The 20,203-nt window shown below is 40.9% G+C and overlaps 1 protein-coding gene across 3 annotated transcripts in view; it reads right to left on the bottom strand.

Annotated features, from left to right (window-relative positions):
- Positions 1 to 20,203, bottom strand: part of tspan9a (tetraspanin 9a) — a 251,282-nt gene that overhangs the window by 200,164 nt on the left and 30,915 nt on the right. For 2 of the 3 annotated variants that reach the window (XM_050073068.1, XM_050073070.1), the window contains exon 1: positions 17,820 to 18,056. The exons of the other annotated variant lie outside the window; for it this stretch is intronic. The gene's annotated coding sequence lies outside the window, so the exon portion shown is untranslated. Of the gene's footprint in view, positions 1 to 17,819; positions 18,057 to 20,203 lie in introns of those variants that run through there. 3 annotated transcript variants of the gene reach the window in all.

The raw sequence follows: 20,203 nt of genomic DNA, 5'->3' as shown, positions 1-20,203 counted from the left end.
GTTCCACAGGCTAGTTAATAACATGTCGGGCAGGAAATCCAAAGTGTGGGATCATTTTGAGAAGGTGAAGGAGGAACCCAAGGTGATATGTAATCTCATCTTCATTTGTCGACTACAAACATGACGTATCATTTGAAACATGGAAGTAGCTACATGCCCATTAGCCACTTAGCACAATCATTACTGCTTTGCCAACAGCGTCATTAACAGGCGGCTCGCTCAGTGTGTGACGTGCACTTGTAGATAAAATATAGGCCTATATTAATGAAGGTTCATTAGTACGGTTTGTATTTCTCTGTAATGTAGCACAGTGTTAACAATGTTACTGATACTATTCTTTCTCAGACCTTGAACTAAAACCATTGTGGTGCCCCGCCCAAAATATATCATTTAATGACTGAATTAATATATCGTAAACATGCAGGTGACTAGTCGACTAATGGCCCTAAATGACGACTATTGGTCAACTAGGAATATTTTAAGTCAGGGGCAGCCCTGCCGTATAGTAAGATCATTGCATCTTGATGCAGTAGGTTTTCTTTTTCTTGATTCATCAAAGATTCTGAATGTTGATTTAGGATCTTCTTGGACATGAAGGTTCCTTTCAAAAATTTCATAAGCTTGGTGTACGTGAAGTAATATTAAGTGTCATTTTGAGTTTGCAATTTTTAACATAAAACATTAAAAACTACAATAACCACCTCTGGGTTGTATGCCTCTGCACACAGTCAAGTTGCAGATACGGTTTACATCCATGTCTGTGACAACATGGATGCTTCACACACCCCTCCCCTCTGGCAGCACAAAAAATCTACATAATCAGCACAGTTTCAAGGTGGACATCCAAGACTGGTGTCACCAATTCAGTATCTGACCAAATGTTTTTTCCTTCTGTTCCTGAGATATGATGTAGCGTAGCGGCCAGAAAAGTGTTTTTCCAGAACATTATGATGTCACAGTGAAGCTGACCATTGAACTTTTGGATATAAAATTCCATCACTTCATCATTTCATCTTATTAGATATTGGGTGAAATTTTGTCATAATTACATATGAATTCTCTTGACCTTTGATCACTAAATTCCAATCACTTAATTCTCGAATCCAAGTGAACATTTTTGCCAAATTTAAAGAAATCTCCTCAAGGCATTCTTGAGATACTGCTTTGAGACAAATGAGACAAATGCAAGATCACAGTGACTTTGACATCTGACCACCAAATTCTAGTCAGTTCATTATGCAGTCCATGGGAAAGTCTGGGCCAAATTTTAAGAAATAGATAACTCAGATAATTCAGATAACTCATTAACAAGAATGAGACGGATGCATGGTCACAGTGACCTTGACCTCTGACCACCAAATTCAAATCAGTTCATTGTTGAGTTAAAGTGAACGTTTTTTTGCCAAATGTGAAGAAATTCCCTCAAGATGTTCTTCAGATATCGCATTCACAAGAATGAGAGGGATGCAAGGTCACAGTGACCTTGACCTCTGACCACTAAATTCTAATCAGTTCATCATTCAGTCCAAGTGAACATCTGTGCCAAACTCTAAAAAAATTCCTCAAGGCATTCTTGCAATATCTTGTTCACAACAGACAGATACATGGGACACATGGGACAGATGAACAGACGGTCAACCCAAAAACACAATGCCTCCAGCTAACACCAGCACAGAGGCATATAAATGAAATTTAAATTTCAGTTGCTGAGACTATCACATTGACTGGAACTGAAGATGCCTCGGAGTTCAGTGCATCTTGACTGGATGTACTCACACAGCGCTATAAATCACATAACTCTGAATGCACCAGGCATATGAAGCTGCCAAATGCACATGCATGCACACAGCGATGAGAACGGCAACTGGTTTCACAGAGCATTAACAGCTGCACTGAGTCAGGAGGAGCCCTGTCTTGAGTGAAGTCCTCCTGAAGGGATTATCAAAGTGCTCTGATTACCCAGGAGGGATGGGGAAGTTGTTGAAAAGCTCACACTAACAAGCATGTGTCTCAGTATTACGCCTCGACCACATCCTTCACTCAGGCCTACACCAGAGCTGTGACGCTGGTAGCAGCCCGACCCTACCACAAACCAAATCATCAGAACAAACCTCAGTCAGCAGTGGAAACTGGGTTTGACACTGGAACTATTGTGCAAACCCTGGACATGATTCAGCAGAGTGCTGCGTCTTTCATTATACCAGTTCTGTCCTTTGACTGTTTATGGGAGTTATTACAGTTTGATTGTGCAACAGAGGTAATGTAAACATCTATAAACATCATACATCTACTTATGGATGAACTTGTGAATAATATATGAGTAAGAGGTGAGAATAATGCTACTGTCAAACCTCACAAATGACCTTGCCAAAGCTGGATTTGCCTTTGAACACAAGGAGAAAACATTTGTTCGTATGAACTTATTACTTGGGAAGGATCAATGTGTGCTCTGTACATAATTAGCATGGAAACTCTCTGAGACACGGAGAGAAACATTCAAGAGGAGTTTCTTATGTGTTTCAGTCAAACAAATTACTGCACACTCTCCTGTAATTGTTAGCTCTTCTCAGGCTTCACGGTCATAATGGAAATCAAATACCTCTGATTCACAATTAGACAGGGCTGCCTGCCATCGAGCCAATTTCATGCTTTCGGGCAATCCCCAAAAACCCAAACAGAGAGCAGCAGTCTGGATTCTTTGGAGTGTTATATTAGGCTGGTTACGTTTACATCTGCCTGGGAAGAAACTTAAATAACCCATTGTGAGATATATCTTAAGTTACAACTTCCAGTATTTCTCTGTTCTGCACTGAAACACTAACTAGATCTTATCCAACATGGACTGTAACCATCCAAACTTGAACCCGCAGGACTCCCACAGCTGAGGGCTTCGTCAGTCTAGTCAGTGTGGTCACAGAGGAACATGGGACATCACCAACCACAGTGTCTAAAAGAAGAACAATACTTGTGGAAACATGTCTGTGAAATCTCTCCATCCAGAACTTTCACACAGTTCAGGCAGAAACCTGTGCCACCTGGCGTGACCTGCTGTGGCTACCATTTTGTCCTCTCTCCGAAAGAGAGGGAAAATACACTTCAAGTGTCCTCACACCCACAATGAGCACATTCACACAGTTCACTGGTGTCCCATTTGTAGCCCCAATCGTGGACCTGAAAACTGCTTTCTGAGTGAGCTGAGTATACGCCAGACTATTCAACATTCAAGCTCTGGGTCCATCTCATTTGCATGTTAAATGGGATCTCTCAAAATATGTGAATGCATGTGTCAAACAGGCTCAGAGCAGGGGCGGAGAGGTCCCCTGTTACCGCCCTCCAGTGGTGTTTGGAGAGAAGGCAAAAAGAGAAGGAGGGAAGAGGTTCACGGGTCAAGCGGACTGCACCATTTCAACAAATGCCAAGCAGTTCATGGGCCAGGACTGAAGGAACAAGAACCTCCTGTGTGCTTTGCACGCCTGTCTTCAAGCATGTGCTACTCTAGCCTTTCTTATCATGCAGAATTTTTCATGGATTAATTCAGTATGTCCGGAACTGAGATATTTAGATTACCATCACACATGGCAAAGAAAAGCAGAACATTTTCATAATAGACAAGCACATTTTGGTCATTCTGATTGAAAAAAGGGATTCTTTATCAAAATAGTTGCAAACTAGAGATCATCTTGTACTCCAGCTGTGATACAGCCATCCGTGACTTAAAACAAAGGTGGGCTGGGGAGGGCAAAGTGGGGGGGGGGCAATGGCCAGTTCCCTATTTCTTACCCCCCAGCTACTGGTGCCCTTGCTCGGACTACTTCCATCGTCAAACTCAGGCTTCATAGTGATCGCAGTTACACACCTGTAAAGTTTCATGACTGCATCTTGCATAGTTGTGATGTTATTCCATTGACAAAATCTGTCCAAAGACAGACAGACAGACAGACAGACAGACAGACAGACAGACAGACACCTGGCAAAATACTCAAAAGCAATTCTGTGGTAGTTGCTGCTACAATATGTGTCTATAGGGAACCTACTTTTCATGCTAAATTAAAGATAAAGTCAAAGTCATAATTGGTGTAGTCTGAAGCTTCACAATAATTTCAGTGTTATTTTCCTCAACATTTTTCATGCAAAAGTTTGCCTTTTGTCCCCTTCAACAGAAACAAAGTGGCCAAAGAAAAATTTTAGCCACCAGCTATCAGCTGAAATGACGGGTGTTGCTGGCAGATTTTATCAGCTGTAGCCAAAAGGTCTTTTTCACAGCATTTTGACATGCCACAGCAGAACAAGCACAGGCGTGAAAAATAACATCACTGCTATTATACATACTTGCTAACTAATATGGCTTACTAGGGCACCTAATGGAATGGAGCCATCACTAATGTTGTTTATTACATTGTTTCTCCTACTATGGTAACTCAAAATGTCTGCCATTCAAATAAATTCCAGGAGGTAGCAACAGAACAAAATCAAACTTGAAAACAGACACTACTCTGCTTACTCTTGCTTGGTTAGGTAATAGTAAGGTGACATAGCCCTGAGTTCATTCACTGGGATTCCCTATAAACTTGGCATTCACTTAGATGGGCATGGTTTGGCAGGAAGCAGCAGTGCACGCTTTGGCGAGCTCCGTGACCGTCTAGGCCCTGAGTGCACGTTCATACTTTGATATAAGCGGGGTGCCTCTTTGTCAGAATGCAGAACAAATAGGCCTATCCCCTTTGGCTTGATGAAAATGAGAAGTCAAACTGAGTGGCACAGTATGGGGTAGTTTTACCTCTTAAGCTTGGAAAATGAGGCAAACTTCACTAATAATACATACAGTATGAGACTGGTTCATTTGATGCATGTCAAGTATGAAGGCATAAAGAATAAACTATTCATCAGATTGATAGCAAATAAGAAGATACACCCCACACAAGAGGACGCTTCCCCCCTGGTAACTGTCACACCTGCTAGGTTTCCTAGCTGTGGTAGGAAACCTTTTGTAGAAAAAATACATCTCTCAGTTTACCCAAAGTCACTGGTCTCTCAATTTAAAAGAATTAAAATTACTGCCTTCAAACTGCAGCTAAGAATGCTTGAATCATCGGCATCAGATCCTTTAAATCACAGACTGTAACAATGATTAACATGAGTGAGCTGTGTGCAGTTTATTCAGGGTCAGCTTTCTCAACAGTGGCAGTGACTGCCATTTGCAGTAAAGAGTGTGCAAAGATGCTCAGTACAGATTTCAACAGTATGCAGAGAGAAAGAGAGAGTGACAGACAGACAGAGAGAGAGAGAGAGAGAGAGAGAGAGAGAGTTAAATTGTTTGGTGAGCCAGCCATTTATAACCATCCTGGGTAACTGAGCATGGCCTGAAGATGTTCTAAATGCCCTTGGCAAGAGGGAAAAAGGCTCAGCCAGATTTTAACAGGTTGACTATTTTGAGCACCCCGATATTCATTTCCATTCCCCTCAACACAACAACACACTGACAGCTTGTCTAACATAAGCATTATAAATGAAATTTACCATGCTATATCTGGTTTTTGTATGTGGTATCCCTGTATGCTTGGCTGAAGGAACTCATTTTGTAACAACAATGTAAAGAAACACTTATTCACCACAATACTCCGGTTCATTGCCCTCGATCGAACAGCATCCCCACGAATAGAAGAAACCAGACATCCACTTCTCCATTTTGAACACTCAGAAATCAACAACACAGCCTGTAAACAATTGAAAAAGCTGCAATGTATACCCCAGAACATGTGGCTATTGAAGCTTTGAGCTTTTCAAATACTATTGCTATTTAATAATGCATGAAACAGCTATGGATAAATCAAGCGTTAAGCAGATGTCCATGCCTCAGGGTTTAGACTTATGTCTGGTTGATTCAAAGTTCATACAATAAGTTAATCTATGAGAACAAAGACGAGTCAGTTTTTGCAGGCTATGGATACATTCAGTCAAGTGGTAGCTGGAGGATATAGTCTATTAAATCTTAATTTTACAAAAAAATGGTTAGGCTTGGTGGAGGTTAAAAATAATCTTCTTGACATTCAATTAAATTGAATTAATTGCTTCTTTTCAAAGGCTGGTTACTGTCACTGAGTTCAAACTCTTGTAAGAACATTTAATGGCTCCACCGTCGATATCCACACACCAGAATATTTACAGATGAATCAAAAACTTAGTTGGGAAATACACTAATTAAGCTGCATGGCTGAAGTGTATGCTTGCACTTTCACTGAATTTTCCTAAGCATCTGAAGGCCAAGACCTAGAAAAACCCAAAATTGCCTGTTTGGCCTATTATGCAGTTAGTGGACCACAGCAAAAGAAATTCCACTCCTCTTGAATAAACATGAAATGCTTTGCTTTTGCTGCTGTGTAAACACAAACAACATGGCAGGAAATTGGGAAACCATTGTAAGAAAAAATAAGACCTAGATGAATATAAACTGATGTTAATCTTAGGGAAATGTATTCATTCCTTGGTGTTTTTCTTTTTTTTCCAGAAAATGTCAAAACATATCAAATATAATGACAAGATGAAAATATCACACCTATCAAACATCCCCGATTTTTGACATCAAAAGGTTAAACTGTCGCCTGAGCATCATACTTGTCAAACTGTGTCTCCTGTCTCTAAGGTCAGAGGTTACAGGACGAGCTCAGGAATAGCTTTGCCAAAGGATCTGCTTGCAGCCCTCCACTGGGTAAATAAACACGTCACTCATCAAACTCTCACATTCTTACACTTCCACTGAATATTGGGCTCAGATTCTTTGTTTCATGTTGGCAATGTCTTTGTGTCTCTTTATCAAAGACATATACATGTAGACAAAAAGACATACACTCTGTTCTCTGTCTGTTCTTGCAGGGAATCTTTTGAAGACTCACTGAGTCCACTTTGTCATCTGTTTTTAGGGTTCACACAAGGACATCCATTTTCAGCTGAGCAAGCAGGAGAAAAAGTAGCTCTGTTAGAGTTTTATACAGCAGTGCCTTAAGCTAAATGCTAATACTGTAATGCTAACATGCTTACAGTGACAATGCTATCATACTATTAATCTGGTAAACTCTTACCATGTCTTAATTGACCATGTTAGCATGCTAACACTAGTTTTGCAGGCATGTAACCATAAACCATTGGACACACTGAAATTCTGACCTCATGGTGGCACTTTATGAAAAGTCAGAGAATTACCAAAGCCATTAATATTTATCTTCTTGGCACCATGGATATATGTACCAAATTTTCTTATGGTTTCTTATGATTCATCCTCAGGTGACCAGGATTGTCTGTACTAAATTTCATGGCAATCCCCTCAGTAGCTGAACAAATATTTTGGTCTGGACCAAAGTGGAGGACTAATGGAGGACTTGGAGCTAGACTGTTCAGTGGAGTGCTACTGGAATATATTTATATACCATTCTGTTATTTATAGCACCACACTGTCGGAGTGCAGGACATACTTTAGGTATAGGTGGAGCAGCAAAACATCAGGCACATTGAAAGTTCAAAGAAACTTCACAGTTAATTCTGCTGGGTCTAAAAGTTTGCATTCACTCACAGCAGATGCTCCTCTCATCCATCCATCTGATCAGATCACATCAGCCGTGAATGGATCGACTGTGAACGGATCGACTTATCCACCTCGCAAGTCATAATCAGCTGCTGAGGAAAAAAAGAACTTACGGAGAGCTCTGCCTGCCATGAATTCACAGACCTTAAAAAAACCTCAAAATTTCATGATCAAAAACAGAATGATACAAAGGAACACACAGACATTTAAAAGAAAAATAAAATAAACTTTGCTGTTGCCTCCCAGCGCCAGCTGCCACCACACATGCACTCTAATTCTGTGGGAAACACTGAAAAAGCCTGTTTAAGATCAGATCTGAAGAGCCTCGATAAGCGGATGGATGATTGCACCACTCCACCAACTTGTCAGTGGCAGTCAACCGGCAAAAAGGTGCAGAAATATGTATGATTTCAACACGTTTACCTTGCCATAACATGACAGGAATACAAATCAGAGTGAAATTGAAAAGCAAATGACCTGTGAGACAGAGGCCTATATTCCACTGATTGTATAGAGTGGCCAGCAAAAACTGCACCCTTCAATGATGTGTGGCTCCAGATGCTCTGAAATAACTACGTCCAATATATTTTATGTCCTTCTGGGATCTTTAAATGTATCATTAAAACAGAACACTTGGCAGCAAAGCGAAATGTTTTCCTCAGCGTATTGGCAGGTTAATGCAGAGAAGGAAAGGCAAAAGTTTTTACCACAAACTTGAATTCAAACCAGGTATTTACCGAAGAAAATCACCCTGGTCCTTATGTTATGTTCAATGTTCACTGTGACCGTTATTTAGCAGCCCACTTAAAGTTTGTGCAAGCACAGAGCTTCATTGCATTTTGGGAAATTGTGGTTTCTTTATTTTAATAAACCAAATGTGTTCAGTTTAGGGCATTGTGCATAAACAACTGGGTGTGTAGGGTTTAGGAGGACATATCGGCAGGAATGGAATATAATATAACTGTCCACCACCACATTACATTGCCATGTTACTACCGTGGCCCAAAATGGACAAACCAAACACTAGCTCCAGAAAGAACCATTTGCATTTTGGTGTCAGACACCACAGTAAGCAGCCCCTCCCCAACATGCAGCATCGGGAAAACCCAGGTTTTTAACTTGAAACTGCTTTATTCAGTGTTTTTACCAGTTTAAATCACTGGGTTGTTTTGTTTTGGAGAGGAAAAGACCTCCGCAGATAATTCAACTCCCAGTAAGAACCTCCTGAACAACGAACACTGAAGGAATTCTAACCGTGAGACATTTCAGCTGGTTACAATCTGCAATCCTCACCACTAGATGCAACTAATGCCCCTAAATCCTACACACTGTTCATTAAAGGCAACACATACTCTACTGCAAAACTTTTAGGAATCAGACATGTTTTTAAATCATTTCAACTTACGAGTCTGTACTTATTTTGGCAATAGCTTGATGAATGGATGATAAATGAAGCCAATGCAATCTGCCATCCTTTCTAAATTCGTCACATGTGGGACAGAAAGGGGCAGTGTTCCCACAAACAAGCTGTATAAATGTAATCAGCTCCAGACATGTTTGGTAACAAGTGGATGCATCACTTATGGCTGACCTCTTCCCTAAATTAGGATTCACAAGCGATGAAAGGTTGAGCGAGGTTTGAAAACAGTTACAGATGAAGTGGCCAATAAGCATCTAAAGCAGAGCAGATCATGTTTAAAGGGTTCAACTGCCATGGTGAGGGCTCAATCCAAGAGGCAGCGGGCTCTGTAGTGGCTCACAAAGGTGCTTTTGATTAGAGCACTGGCATGAAGCAGGAGGAGAGCTGGCTCTGCCTTGCCAATGAGGCTCTCTTGTGTAAGGTTTATCACAGCAGGTTCAAGCTGGTAACGAATTACTCTTTTGAGGATCTTTTTTATTGTACCAACAAGCATTTAAGAGCAGACAAGACAGGACAGGAGGGGCCGCCTGCTGAAGTTGTGCCAACAAAGGTGGCAGAGTGGGAAATGTGCTATTGATTTTTTTCCTTTTCTCTCTTGTTTTCTTTCAGAGGTTGCTTAGGTTGTTGCAACTGAGAGTGCTTGAAATCCTAATATGTTTGACACTTTATAACAACTGGGATGGGATCATTTGTTTAGCAAAAACAAATGTAACATATTGGTAATAATGGTTCATATTTACATGAACTCCACTCACTCTTTTTTAAATGTATTTTCCAGAATGGTACATTGTACATGGCAATGTCTACTGTCAAAAGTTGATGTGTTCATCAAACAAGCACAGGCACATTCCCACCCTTGCACTTTTGGCATTTTGGTGACTAACCATCAAAGTGATGACCGGTGTTGATGGGTGGCCAGACAGGTAGGTCTTTCATCTGTAGCCTTTAATTCAAAGGGTAAAGTTTAGCTTGCTATTTTTGTTTTTTAATTTAAAGCGTGCACCCTTTTCTTACAAACAAATATCTACAAATGTCTATCATTTTTGTGCCCCACGCAGCACCATGCAAAACAGCCACATTGCTAATCATCAGAATAGGAGCAGAAGAGAAAGAGGAGTTCCAGGAGAAACAAGCAACAGCACACGTATCAGTTCACACAACTCTGAGAAAGGCTTTCAGGATATTTTATAAGTTATTTCTCCACGTCACTGTATATTTCTTGACTCATTCAGAACTACCATTACCACACATCCTTCAAGAAATGTCAGGTTGTCGGGGACACAACAACTGAATATCTCCTGCAACAGGTTGTGACAGCCTTAATATTCCACCTCAAGCACTGCATTTTGTACAGCGACAGAAAGAGCTCTATAGTTCATAGTGCCAACATGATAAAGTGCTGCCAAATGTTTGGCTTGTCAATGTGCATTGTTACACGCATAACAGATGCTGGCCATCTACACAAACATCAAGTCAACATAGACGAAAAGGAGTTCCTATTGTGAGACGCCAGCCTTGAATTCCCATTACAAAACAGTCTGTTGTATACAGGAGAGCACAGCCTTCAAAGAGGATTAGAGGAGCAGATTTGAATGGTTATGATTGATGCCAGCCTCTGTCACACCTGATAATAGTGTAAGCCGTCCAAAACTGCAAATGGAAATTACAAAAAAGAAAAAGATTAATTAAAAAAATTTCAGTTTTCAATTTCAAATGAGCCGTCGTCCCTAATCCTGAACACTGAGTCGAAAAAGGGGATGTGAGGGACACAAGTTTAATGTAAAAGTAAACAATGACAAAACAAAAATCCTGTAATAAATGCTATCTTCATGAATTGTGGACCTTCGTCAGAAAGTTGTTTTTGATTATATTATATTGGTAAGTATATTAATAGGCTTGTAAATGTATCACGTTCCCAGACTTATATATTTGTTTTAACGCTTGCCTTAACCTTCTTAGTCATCATATTTCCATTATTGATGATTATTGATCAAACATCTTAATGTGTTAATATTTTCTGGGGGGAAAAAAGTCATCCCTACAACTTTGTCGCATCAGAGAGGGAATTTGGTCAGAAATATTGTTTTGTTTGATTTAGTCTCCCACTTCTAGTATTGAGTAGTAAGTGCTTAAGGAGATTTAAAAAATATCAAGATATATATTGCATATCAAGATATAGCCTAAAAAATTGTGATACAATTTTCAGGACATACTACCCAGCCCTAGTCTCAACCATTCAAAGTCTTGGTCTTGCCTCAGTCTCAATATACAGTGGTGTGAAAAAGTGTTTGCCCCCTTCCTGATTTCTTACTTTTTTGCATGTTTTCCACACTTAAATGTTTCAGATCATCAAACAAATTTAAACATTAGTCAAAGATAACACAAGTAAACACAAAATGCAGTTTTTAAATGAAGGGTTTTATTAATGAGGAAGAAAAAAATCCAAAGCTACATGGCCCTGTGTGAAAAAGTGTTTGCCCCCTAGATCCTGTTAAAACATAACTGTGGTTGATCACACCTGAGTTCAATTTCTGTAGCCACACCCAGGCCTGATTACTGCACACCTGTTCCCAATCTAGAAATCACTTAAATAGGACCTACCTGACAAAGTGAAGTAGACCAAAAGATCCTCAAAAGCTACAGACATCATGCCGAGATCCAAAGAAATTCAGGAACAAATGAGAAAAAAAGTAATTGAAATCTATCAGTCTGGAAAAGGTTATAAAGCCATTTCTAAAGCTTTGGGACTCCAGCGAACCACAGTGAGAGCCATTATCCACAAATGGCGAAAACACGGAACAGTGGTGAACTTTCCCAGGAGTGGCCGGCCGACCAAAATTACCCCAAGAGCGCAGCGACGACTCATCCAAGAGGTGACAAAAGACCCCACAACAACATCTAAAGAACTGCAGGCATCACTTGCCTCAGTTAAGGTCAGTGTTCATGACTCCACCATAAGAAAGAGACTGGGCAAAAATGGCCTGCATGGCAGAGTTCCAAGACGAAAACCACTGCTAAGCAAAAAGAACATTAAGGCTCGTCTCATTTTTGCCAGAAAACATCTTGATGATCCCCAAGACTTTTGGGAAAATATTCTGTGGACTGACGAGACAAAAGTTGAACTTTTTGGAAGGTCTGTGTCCCATTACATCTGGCGTAAAAGTAACACCGCATTTCAGAAAAAGAACATCATACCAACAGTAAAATATGGTGGTGGCAGTGTGATGGTCTGGGGCTGTTTTGCTGCTTCAGGACCTGGAAGACTTGCTGTGATAAATGGAAGCATGAATTCTGCTGTCTACCAAAAAATCCTGAAGGAGAATGTCCGGCCATCTGTTCGTGACCTCAAGCTGAAGCGAACTTGGGTTCTACAGCAGGACAATGATCCAAAACACACCAGCAAGTCCACCTCTGAATGGCTGAAGAAAAACAAAATGAAGACTTTGGAGTGGCCTAGTCAAAGTCCTGACCTGAATCCTATTGAGATGCTGTGGCATGACCTTAAAAAGGCGGTTCATGCTCGAAAACCCTCCAATGTGGCTGAATTACAACAATTCTGCAAAGATGAGTGGGCCAAAATTCCTCCACAGCGTTGTAAAAGACTCATTGCAAGTTATCGCAAACGCTTGATTGCAGTAGTTGCTGCTAAGGGTGGCCCAACCAGTTATTAGGTTTAGGGGGCAAACACTTTTTCACACAGGGCCATGTAGCTTTGGATTTTTTTCTTCCTCATTAATAAGACCCTTCATTTAAAAACTGCATTTTGTGTTTACTTGTGTTATCTTTGACTAATGTTTAAATTTGTTTGATGATCTGAAACATTTAAGTGTGGAAAACATGCAAAAAAGTAAGAAATGAGGAAGGGGCCAAACACTTTTTCACACCACTGTACTCTGGTCTTGGTCATGACTTGGTCTCAGTTTAGGCTGTTTTGACTACAGCACTGTCTGTCATCTTATGCTTTCTCTTATGCCCTATGCGATTTTAGCAATCTTATAAGACCACTGCATGACACACTGTGAGACGTGGATCTAATAAACTTTGGTACGACGTCAAGTTTGATGTGTGTAGATTGTATGATGGCCGTTTACTACTGAATCGCAGGTTACGACGTACATCAATATGCAACATCATCAGCGTGCACCGCATCAGCGTACGTCATCCATCTGCACCACCATAGGTAGCTTGCTCACCTGGAAGTTGCAGTTCCTCCGCAATTTCCTTCCATGCAGCATCTTTTTTCTTGCGGTCATGACAGCAGCTGGAGGAAACATCAAATAAACAAGGCTTCTGCTGCCACAGCTCCACCAAACTTTCCTCTTTCTGGGAGTTCCACAGACTTCTTTTTGTTCGTTTTACCTCCATGGCAAGCGATCATTTGTTTGGGTTTAGCGCCGGTGTCGCGGTGACCATTGTGTCATTTCGTGCTGCATTTCTATTGGTTGATTAGTAGACGTAAGTCATAGCAGCTGTCACACTGTGAGATAGTCATCCTAAATATCTAACACCGTCAGAATTTTATCTCAGGTTATCTTTGGTCGCAAGACGTTGACATGACATCGGCCGTCCTTGAACCTGACTCTCTGTGCTTTGTCCCTTTTCCAAGAGCACTTGCGCTAAATAAGCTGTTACATTTTATACAGTGCAGTTATACAGCTAAAATGCTGAAAGCCGAGACGTTACATGTTCAGTGTTACTCAGATACTCCTTGATCAAAGTCATCTTTATAGTCACTGGAGCCATCTCTCACACATATTGGTCAAATGTGGTCTGGAGCTGGATAACGAGATCCATCCATTCCTGGACCGGCTATAATCATCAATAATATCTTTAACAGGCTACCAGAGTCCAAACAGGATATGGATAGTCAAATAAAACAGAAATCCCGTCCAAACTGAGAGTAACCAATGACAAATAAAATCAACACCATCCCATCACACATAAAATATGGCTACAGTAATGTGACCAAGTCCCTCCAAAAGGAAACACTAAGCCAGAGCTCTCGGCTCAGCTGTGACAGTCACACTATGACTTACAACACTGGCTTTGACTTGAAATTGATTAATGGGTATGGGCATGGACTGTGTATAAAGGAATGTCTGTGTTTCATTAACATAAAAATACCATTAAGTACAACCCAGGTGCCTGCTTTCTCCTCTGAAAACCAGTCCTAAAAAATTAAAAATAATCTAAACGATACAAAGCGACAGAAAAGTATTCAGTGGGAGGAGAGCTGGGGTGACAGTCTGAGCTCCACTAATGCTCAACATTTGCATAAGTAAGTAAGCAGTGAAGAGAAATGTGTATGCTTTTCTTATATAAATGATGCAGTGCAACATCATTTGATAAGATAGGAAGAGAAAGACTCATCACAAAGACAAGCTCACATTTTATCATAAAAACTCAAATGAACACTACAATATATATAACAAATATTACCTTATTTTAATTAATAGTATGTTGCAGGTCAGATCGACCCATTTTTGATTTTGAGTTGTCTTAAATATTGATCATCTTCTCTATTCCTTCCTGATATTCTTTAACTTTTCCTCATCTAGGGTCATGTGGATACACTGATGTGTTGCAGAATGCCTGTGCATGCCTGTTTTTTAGTGTATTTGTGGATCAACTTGACCCACGACATATTGGATGTTATGTTTCTTCAAAATAATAGGAAGGTTAAGTTATCTGTTGCAGTATAATGGGATATTTTATGTAATTTACATTATAATTTGTTGCTATGTTTCACCATCTCTTCTCATGTAACTAAATTTGTATTCTCGCACATTACTCTAGGTACATCATCTTAGAAATATTTGGCATGCGAAGCTCTTTATGTCTCCACTACTGGTGGCTCCTGACTTTGAGATCAAATAGGAAAAAAAATTCCACACGTCAGCTTGCCAACACGAACAAAAGCGACCGACACAGGCTATATCTACACAGGCCGTCAGGAGAGGAAGCCCTGCTTGCTAAAGTCAACAAGTCTGACATTACAAATCCCGCTCTGCACTGAAACAAAACTGCATGATACGTATGGCATGAAAGTAGAGCAGACAGCAGCAGTTGAGACCTCACTTCCACGTGTAATGGTGATAAATTCCAACAGCTACACAAGATACAGTGTCATGGGTTCAAACTAGGAGAATGGCGTGCTGCACTTTGTCTGTGGCTCTTATGGTCTTGATAAAGTTTTGCAGACCAACTTAATTATAGTGTAATGATTTGGCAAAACGTGAATTTGACAGAGGAAATTAAAAAAAAGTTTCCTATGGAAATTAATTTGAAACACAATGTGTCTCTTTCCGCTGGTCACACTGACTCAGCCAAGAATTCTGTTGCAAACACAAATCTGGTGCACCTTCAGGCCAACAAGGCAGGATCCTACCTCGGAAATAGACTTGACTGTAAACAACCACTTGCCATTCACATAGCGAGGTCAAAATATAGGCACAGAATGTGCTGCTCGCAGTGTATATATGGCTCGGAGTTAGATATCCGAGCTGCATCTCATGAATGCGCAGCTTGAGTAGGGCACAAATAAAAATGGTTAGACTCGAGCCTGAAATATGGACTATAGTACAGGCTTCTCTGGCACAAGATGCAAAGTCACAGTGAGTCATGGCAGCCAGTCAGCAGCACAGAACCAGAGATATCTCACACAGACAAAGACTGTGGTGCACGGCCTTGCTCTTCCTGTTGCTGATTGGCCCAGAGGGAAGTGATTAAAGTGGCAGAGAAAAAAAAGGGAGGGATAGATGAGAGAAATAAATGTTGATATAGCAGCACAGCTTGTCCATTGTGAGGCCTGGTGGAATGAGATCTGCCCAGCACGGACGGTCCTGCCCCCCTCGTCCCACAGAATAGGAACTTTCATGAAGGGACAGAACAGAACAGAGAGCCGAGCTCTGTGGTGACAGAGAAAGCTGAGGAAGTAAACACAGTCGGAGGCTCACATTGCTGCTTTTGTTTTACCACTGCAGAGAATCAGCCAGTGGGTCCCAGAGGAAAAAAAAACTCTTGACAAAGGTTATGATTGTTAGTGATGCAAAATAGTCATAGAGAAAAGTTAGCAACCTTTGATGTCAGCAAGTATGTTGGTTTCATTATGTAAACCAAGCTGAATACAATGAGATGCAGCTGAGTGCTCAAGCCGCTTATTTTGTTCCTCCTTTGAGTATGTTGCTGGTGGGTATGGCAGTAGATATGACTGGGAAATGAATCCAACAGTTAAATATCTAATCCACTGTGAGCCCTTGTTTGTAATTAAATGGGTTACGGTAGATTTACATGGTTAGAGGGCAGCCAACAAGATTCAGCCTCCAAAAACTTGGTGAAAATAATTAAACACAAGAGCAAAATTCAGTAGAAAATGTATTTTTTTTTCTCAACAGGGGGTCATGGGCCGGGAGGGCGCTGAACCCTCGCCATGCGCGACGCAGGAATGTGGGGTCAGACGGTGGAAGACCTCTCTCTCCCCTCCCATACACCAGAATAGACATGATACACAGCATACCACCATGGCACGTGAAGTAAAAAAAGGGCTCCTGTTTTGATACAGCCCCACTTGACTTCGGTGTTGGGTCTCGGAGGTATATTCCTTACTTCATAATGTGTCACTGTGAATCCAACACTTCCCCTGAGGGAGTGAGAGATTAACTAAAGCATGGGATAAATCAAAAACAAACCCCTTCCCCCCCTTTTAAGCAATAATGGTTAATAAAATAAGCCAAGAACCACGACTAATAGTGGTCAACAAGCTATAAAGTGGAAAACAAAAGATGCCGAGGTGCATCAATGTATGCAGAGCTGTCTCCACATCTGGTAGATCCCTCAGTGAATGGGATATTCACCTCTCACTATCAGTCACCACCACAGGAGCTCTTAACCCCAGAAGCCAAGGCTAGAAACAGCCTCACTGGCAGCACTGAAGGCTTTTCCTCCTCAGTGATCAAGTTTAAACTCACATTTCCAGCCACCTTTGGTGATGCTGAGACATGGCCAAACACAAGCATAGTGATTAGGCTCATCAGAGTGTCTGTGCTCAAACACACAAGGCTGAAAAGAAGGCACAATCAGAGAGGAACTCCAGTGATGAGCCTATTGTTGAATGAGCAGCATCTCATTCAGCTGTTGCCTCTGAAAGGACTCAGAATTTATGCTTTGATTCCTGACATTCCTCCAGGCTTACGTGTGTCAACTTATAATGTAACTCATACCAAAATGTGCTGGCTGAGAATGTGTCATTAATACCACATATAACAGAGGCAGAGGAGCTTCATTAATAAACAGACTTTTATGCAGTCATAACTATTTTTTAAATAGACTGATTTAACAAGTAAACAGATTTTTGTTTGGTGTGTATGAGGCCTAAGTTTTGTCACTATGCAAGCTCACATTCAAAGCTTCTTGGCATGTGGCAAACTCATGACGCCCTGCCAAAAATAATAACAGTAAGGGTGTTATTATGGTCTTAACAGGGTTTTGAAACCACTAAACACTCAAAAGTCTTTTCTACAGACACTCTGAAACAACTTACAGAGCAACATTATAGGAATATTCACACAGTAGTTAAATATATCATAAAGTCATTACAACCTGCCACATGTAATTCGCCTTAACATTTTGACGACGTCATATTGTGGATGTTTTTAAATCATGTAGGTGACATGTTGGAGCTGGGAAGGTAAAAAGGTAACTTAACACCACACAATAAAGTTTGACGCCACAGTTGACTGCGTTGTCACCACGTTACGCTGAATATATGACACATAGCTAAACAAACAGTGTCAGTAAACAACCGAAAAGTAAACAGTCTCTTACCTGTTAAACTTCCTGTGAAGTTACCGCCGCAACCTGTCACGCGCCAGGGAAAGAGGAGCAGACGTTGGTCAAGACAAATCACCGCCACGCGACTTCAGCCCAAACTTTCCACTCGGACCTCTTTAGTACTTTATTCCGCTTCTGTCCTGCCAAAGAAATCTATGAATGCGCTATTTCCTCCCTAAAAAAGTCAGACCTCTCTTCCTGACAACTTTCGGTGCCCGCTATGTGTCTCTGTTTGATGATGAATTGGGAACAGAGTTTTCTGGTTGGTCAAGGAGGAAATGAAGTTTGAGGAAGGAGAAGGGGGCTGTTAGTGACTCCTACAGGCGTGCCAGAGCTCCGGAGCTTTATATGAGAATTACAGGGGCTGGGGAGCCCATAAAAACTCTAACCGGTTTGATTTATTGAGATTATAGTCTCAGAGGTAGAACTATAGCCTATTAGACAATATTAATTTGGCGGTTGTGAAAAAGTGAGTCTTGACAGCTGAGCAAAGAGACCACGGTAATGTAAATATTAGAATCGGCTTTAATGGGTAAGTGTCCATTCTGTGTATACATACACAGCTAAAAACAGGGACAAAAAGACAGAGCAAGGCAAGTTTCAGTAACAAGGCTATTTTAATTTCTCTATCAAAAACATCCAAAGCATTCAGACAAAAATGCAAGAGAAAAACATCATAAAACAACATTTGAATACAATTAAAACACCATTAAAAAGCAAGAGAATAAAATAAATAAAACAAGCTTGAACATCCTAAGACAATGGTAGAATAAAAGTTGCAGAGCAGTATAAGAAAAATATAAGTAAGTGGCAAACTGAAAATCATAAGCCTCAATTTAAAAAAACTTGCAGTGGACGTGCAGTTTTCTAGGAGTCTGTTCCAGATAAGTGGTGCAAAAAATAGAAAACACTAAAAATACTTAACTCTGCTTCTCTATGTTTAGTCTTGACTCTAAGGACACAAAGCTGACCTGTCCCAGAAGACCTGAGAGGTCTTCATGGTTCATACTGCAGCAGAAGGTCAGAAATGTATTTTGGCCCTTAACTGTTCCAACACATTCTCACTTCGTCACATATCAATGATTGGTAATGGACTTTTCATGTTGATATATTTGAAATTTATTATTAAAGGATAGCCCCTTGAGATGTAACATCTCCTTTTCAAGGGGGCCCTAACACTACATATGACGTGCAAGGTAACCTGGATGTAGCCTGAGTGGGCGGAAGTTCGCTGCATAGATCAGCCTCTCATTGGGCGGAACGAGCCACCCACTGAAGTCCCGCCCTACCACCTCCGGTTGTGTAGCAGTTTTCAACCGTTTTCAACACGTCCTTTACTAACTTTTGTGGTGTTTGGTCTTGTGGGGATGTAGCCATTTTTCTGCCATGGTTCACGTCCTGTAAGCGATATTTTTGTTGGCGTGTTACACCAAAACCTGTTTCGATATTTTTGTTGGCGTGTTACACCAAAACCTGTTTCCCCCCGGCAATATTTTTGCAAGCGCACTGTTGCTGTGGCCTTTCTTGAGAAAGGTCTGGTGAGCGAGACTACCCTGGGTGCTACTGCTATTGACATTCTGGGGCACCATGTCAACTTCAGCCTGATACATGCATTGTGTGTTTTCAAAACACTTCAGTTTTCACTTGGAATGTACAGTTTGCATATTGTTAGCCTTTTTAATTGAAATTTGTTTTTAGCCAATATTCGCACATGGTTAGGTTTAGGCAACTAAAGCATGTGGTTAGGTTTGGAAAAAAATGACAGGGTTTGGCTTTACATTGATCTAGGAAGCCAACACCAGCTTCCCAGGTGAAAATCAGTGGTTGTCGGTCCCATCCACCCACCCTACTCAGACTTTTCGGCCCTTTAACTTATGTTGTTGTCTGGCTGCATTTCCCCCTGACACCGCTGGGCACCATTACACAATAACAGTGACCGGCCATGTGTCATGCCGATGTGAAAGGACAGCTTTTTTCGTTGGTGTCTGACGCCGGAAGTCACCGCCCAAGTGTCATATTCAAGGACTTGGAAATGAGACCCTGTTGACAGAGGTTTTTTTAAGTCAATTCTCTGACTGACAGGAAGCCAAAGATCTCAGAACTGGAGTGATGTGATCTACTTTTCTTAGTCTTAGTGAGGACTCCATCAGCAGTGTTCTGAATCAGCTGGAGTTGTCTGATCATCTTCTGGCGACACCTGTAAAGACACTGTAACAGTAGTCAAGTTTACTGAAGATAAATGCATTGACACGTTTTCCAAGCTGCTGAGACATAGTGCTTTTGTCCTTGATGTGTTCTTAAAGTGATAGTAGGCTGACTTTGTAATTGTTTTAATGTGGCTGTTAAAATTCAGGTCAAATTCATTGGCAATTGAAGCT

This window comes from Epinephelus moara, chromosome 20 (assembly GCF_006386435.1).
Source record: "Epinephelus moara isolate mb chromosome 20, YSFRI_EMoa_1.0, whole genome shotgun sequence".
Lineage (NCBI taxonomy): Eukaryota > Metazoa > Chordata > Actinopteri > Perciformes > Serranidae > Epinephelus > Epinephelus moara.
Note: the sequence above shows the minus strand (reverse complement) of the source record. Positions and strands in the feature narration are given on the sequence as shown.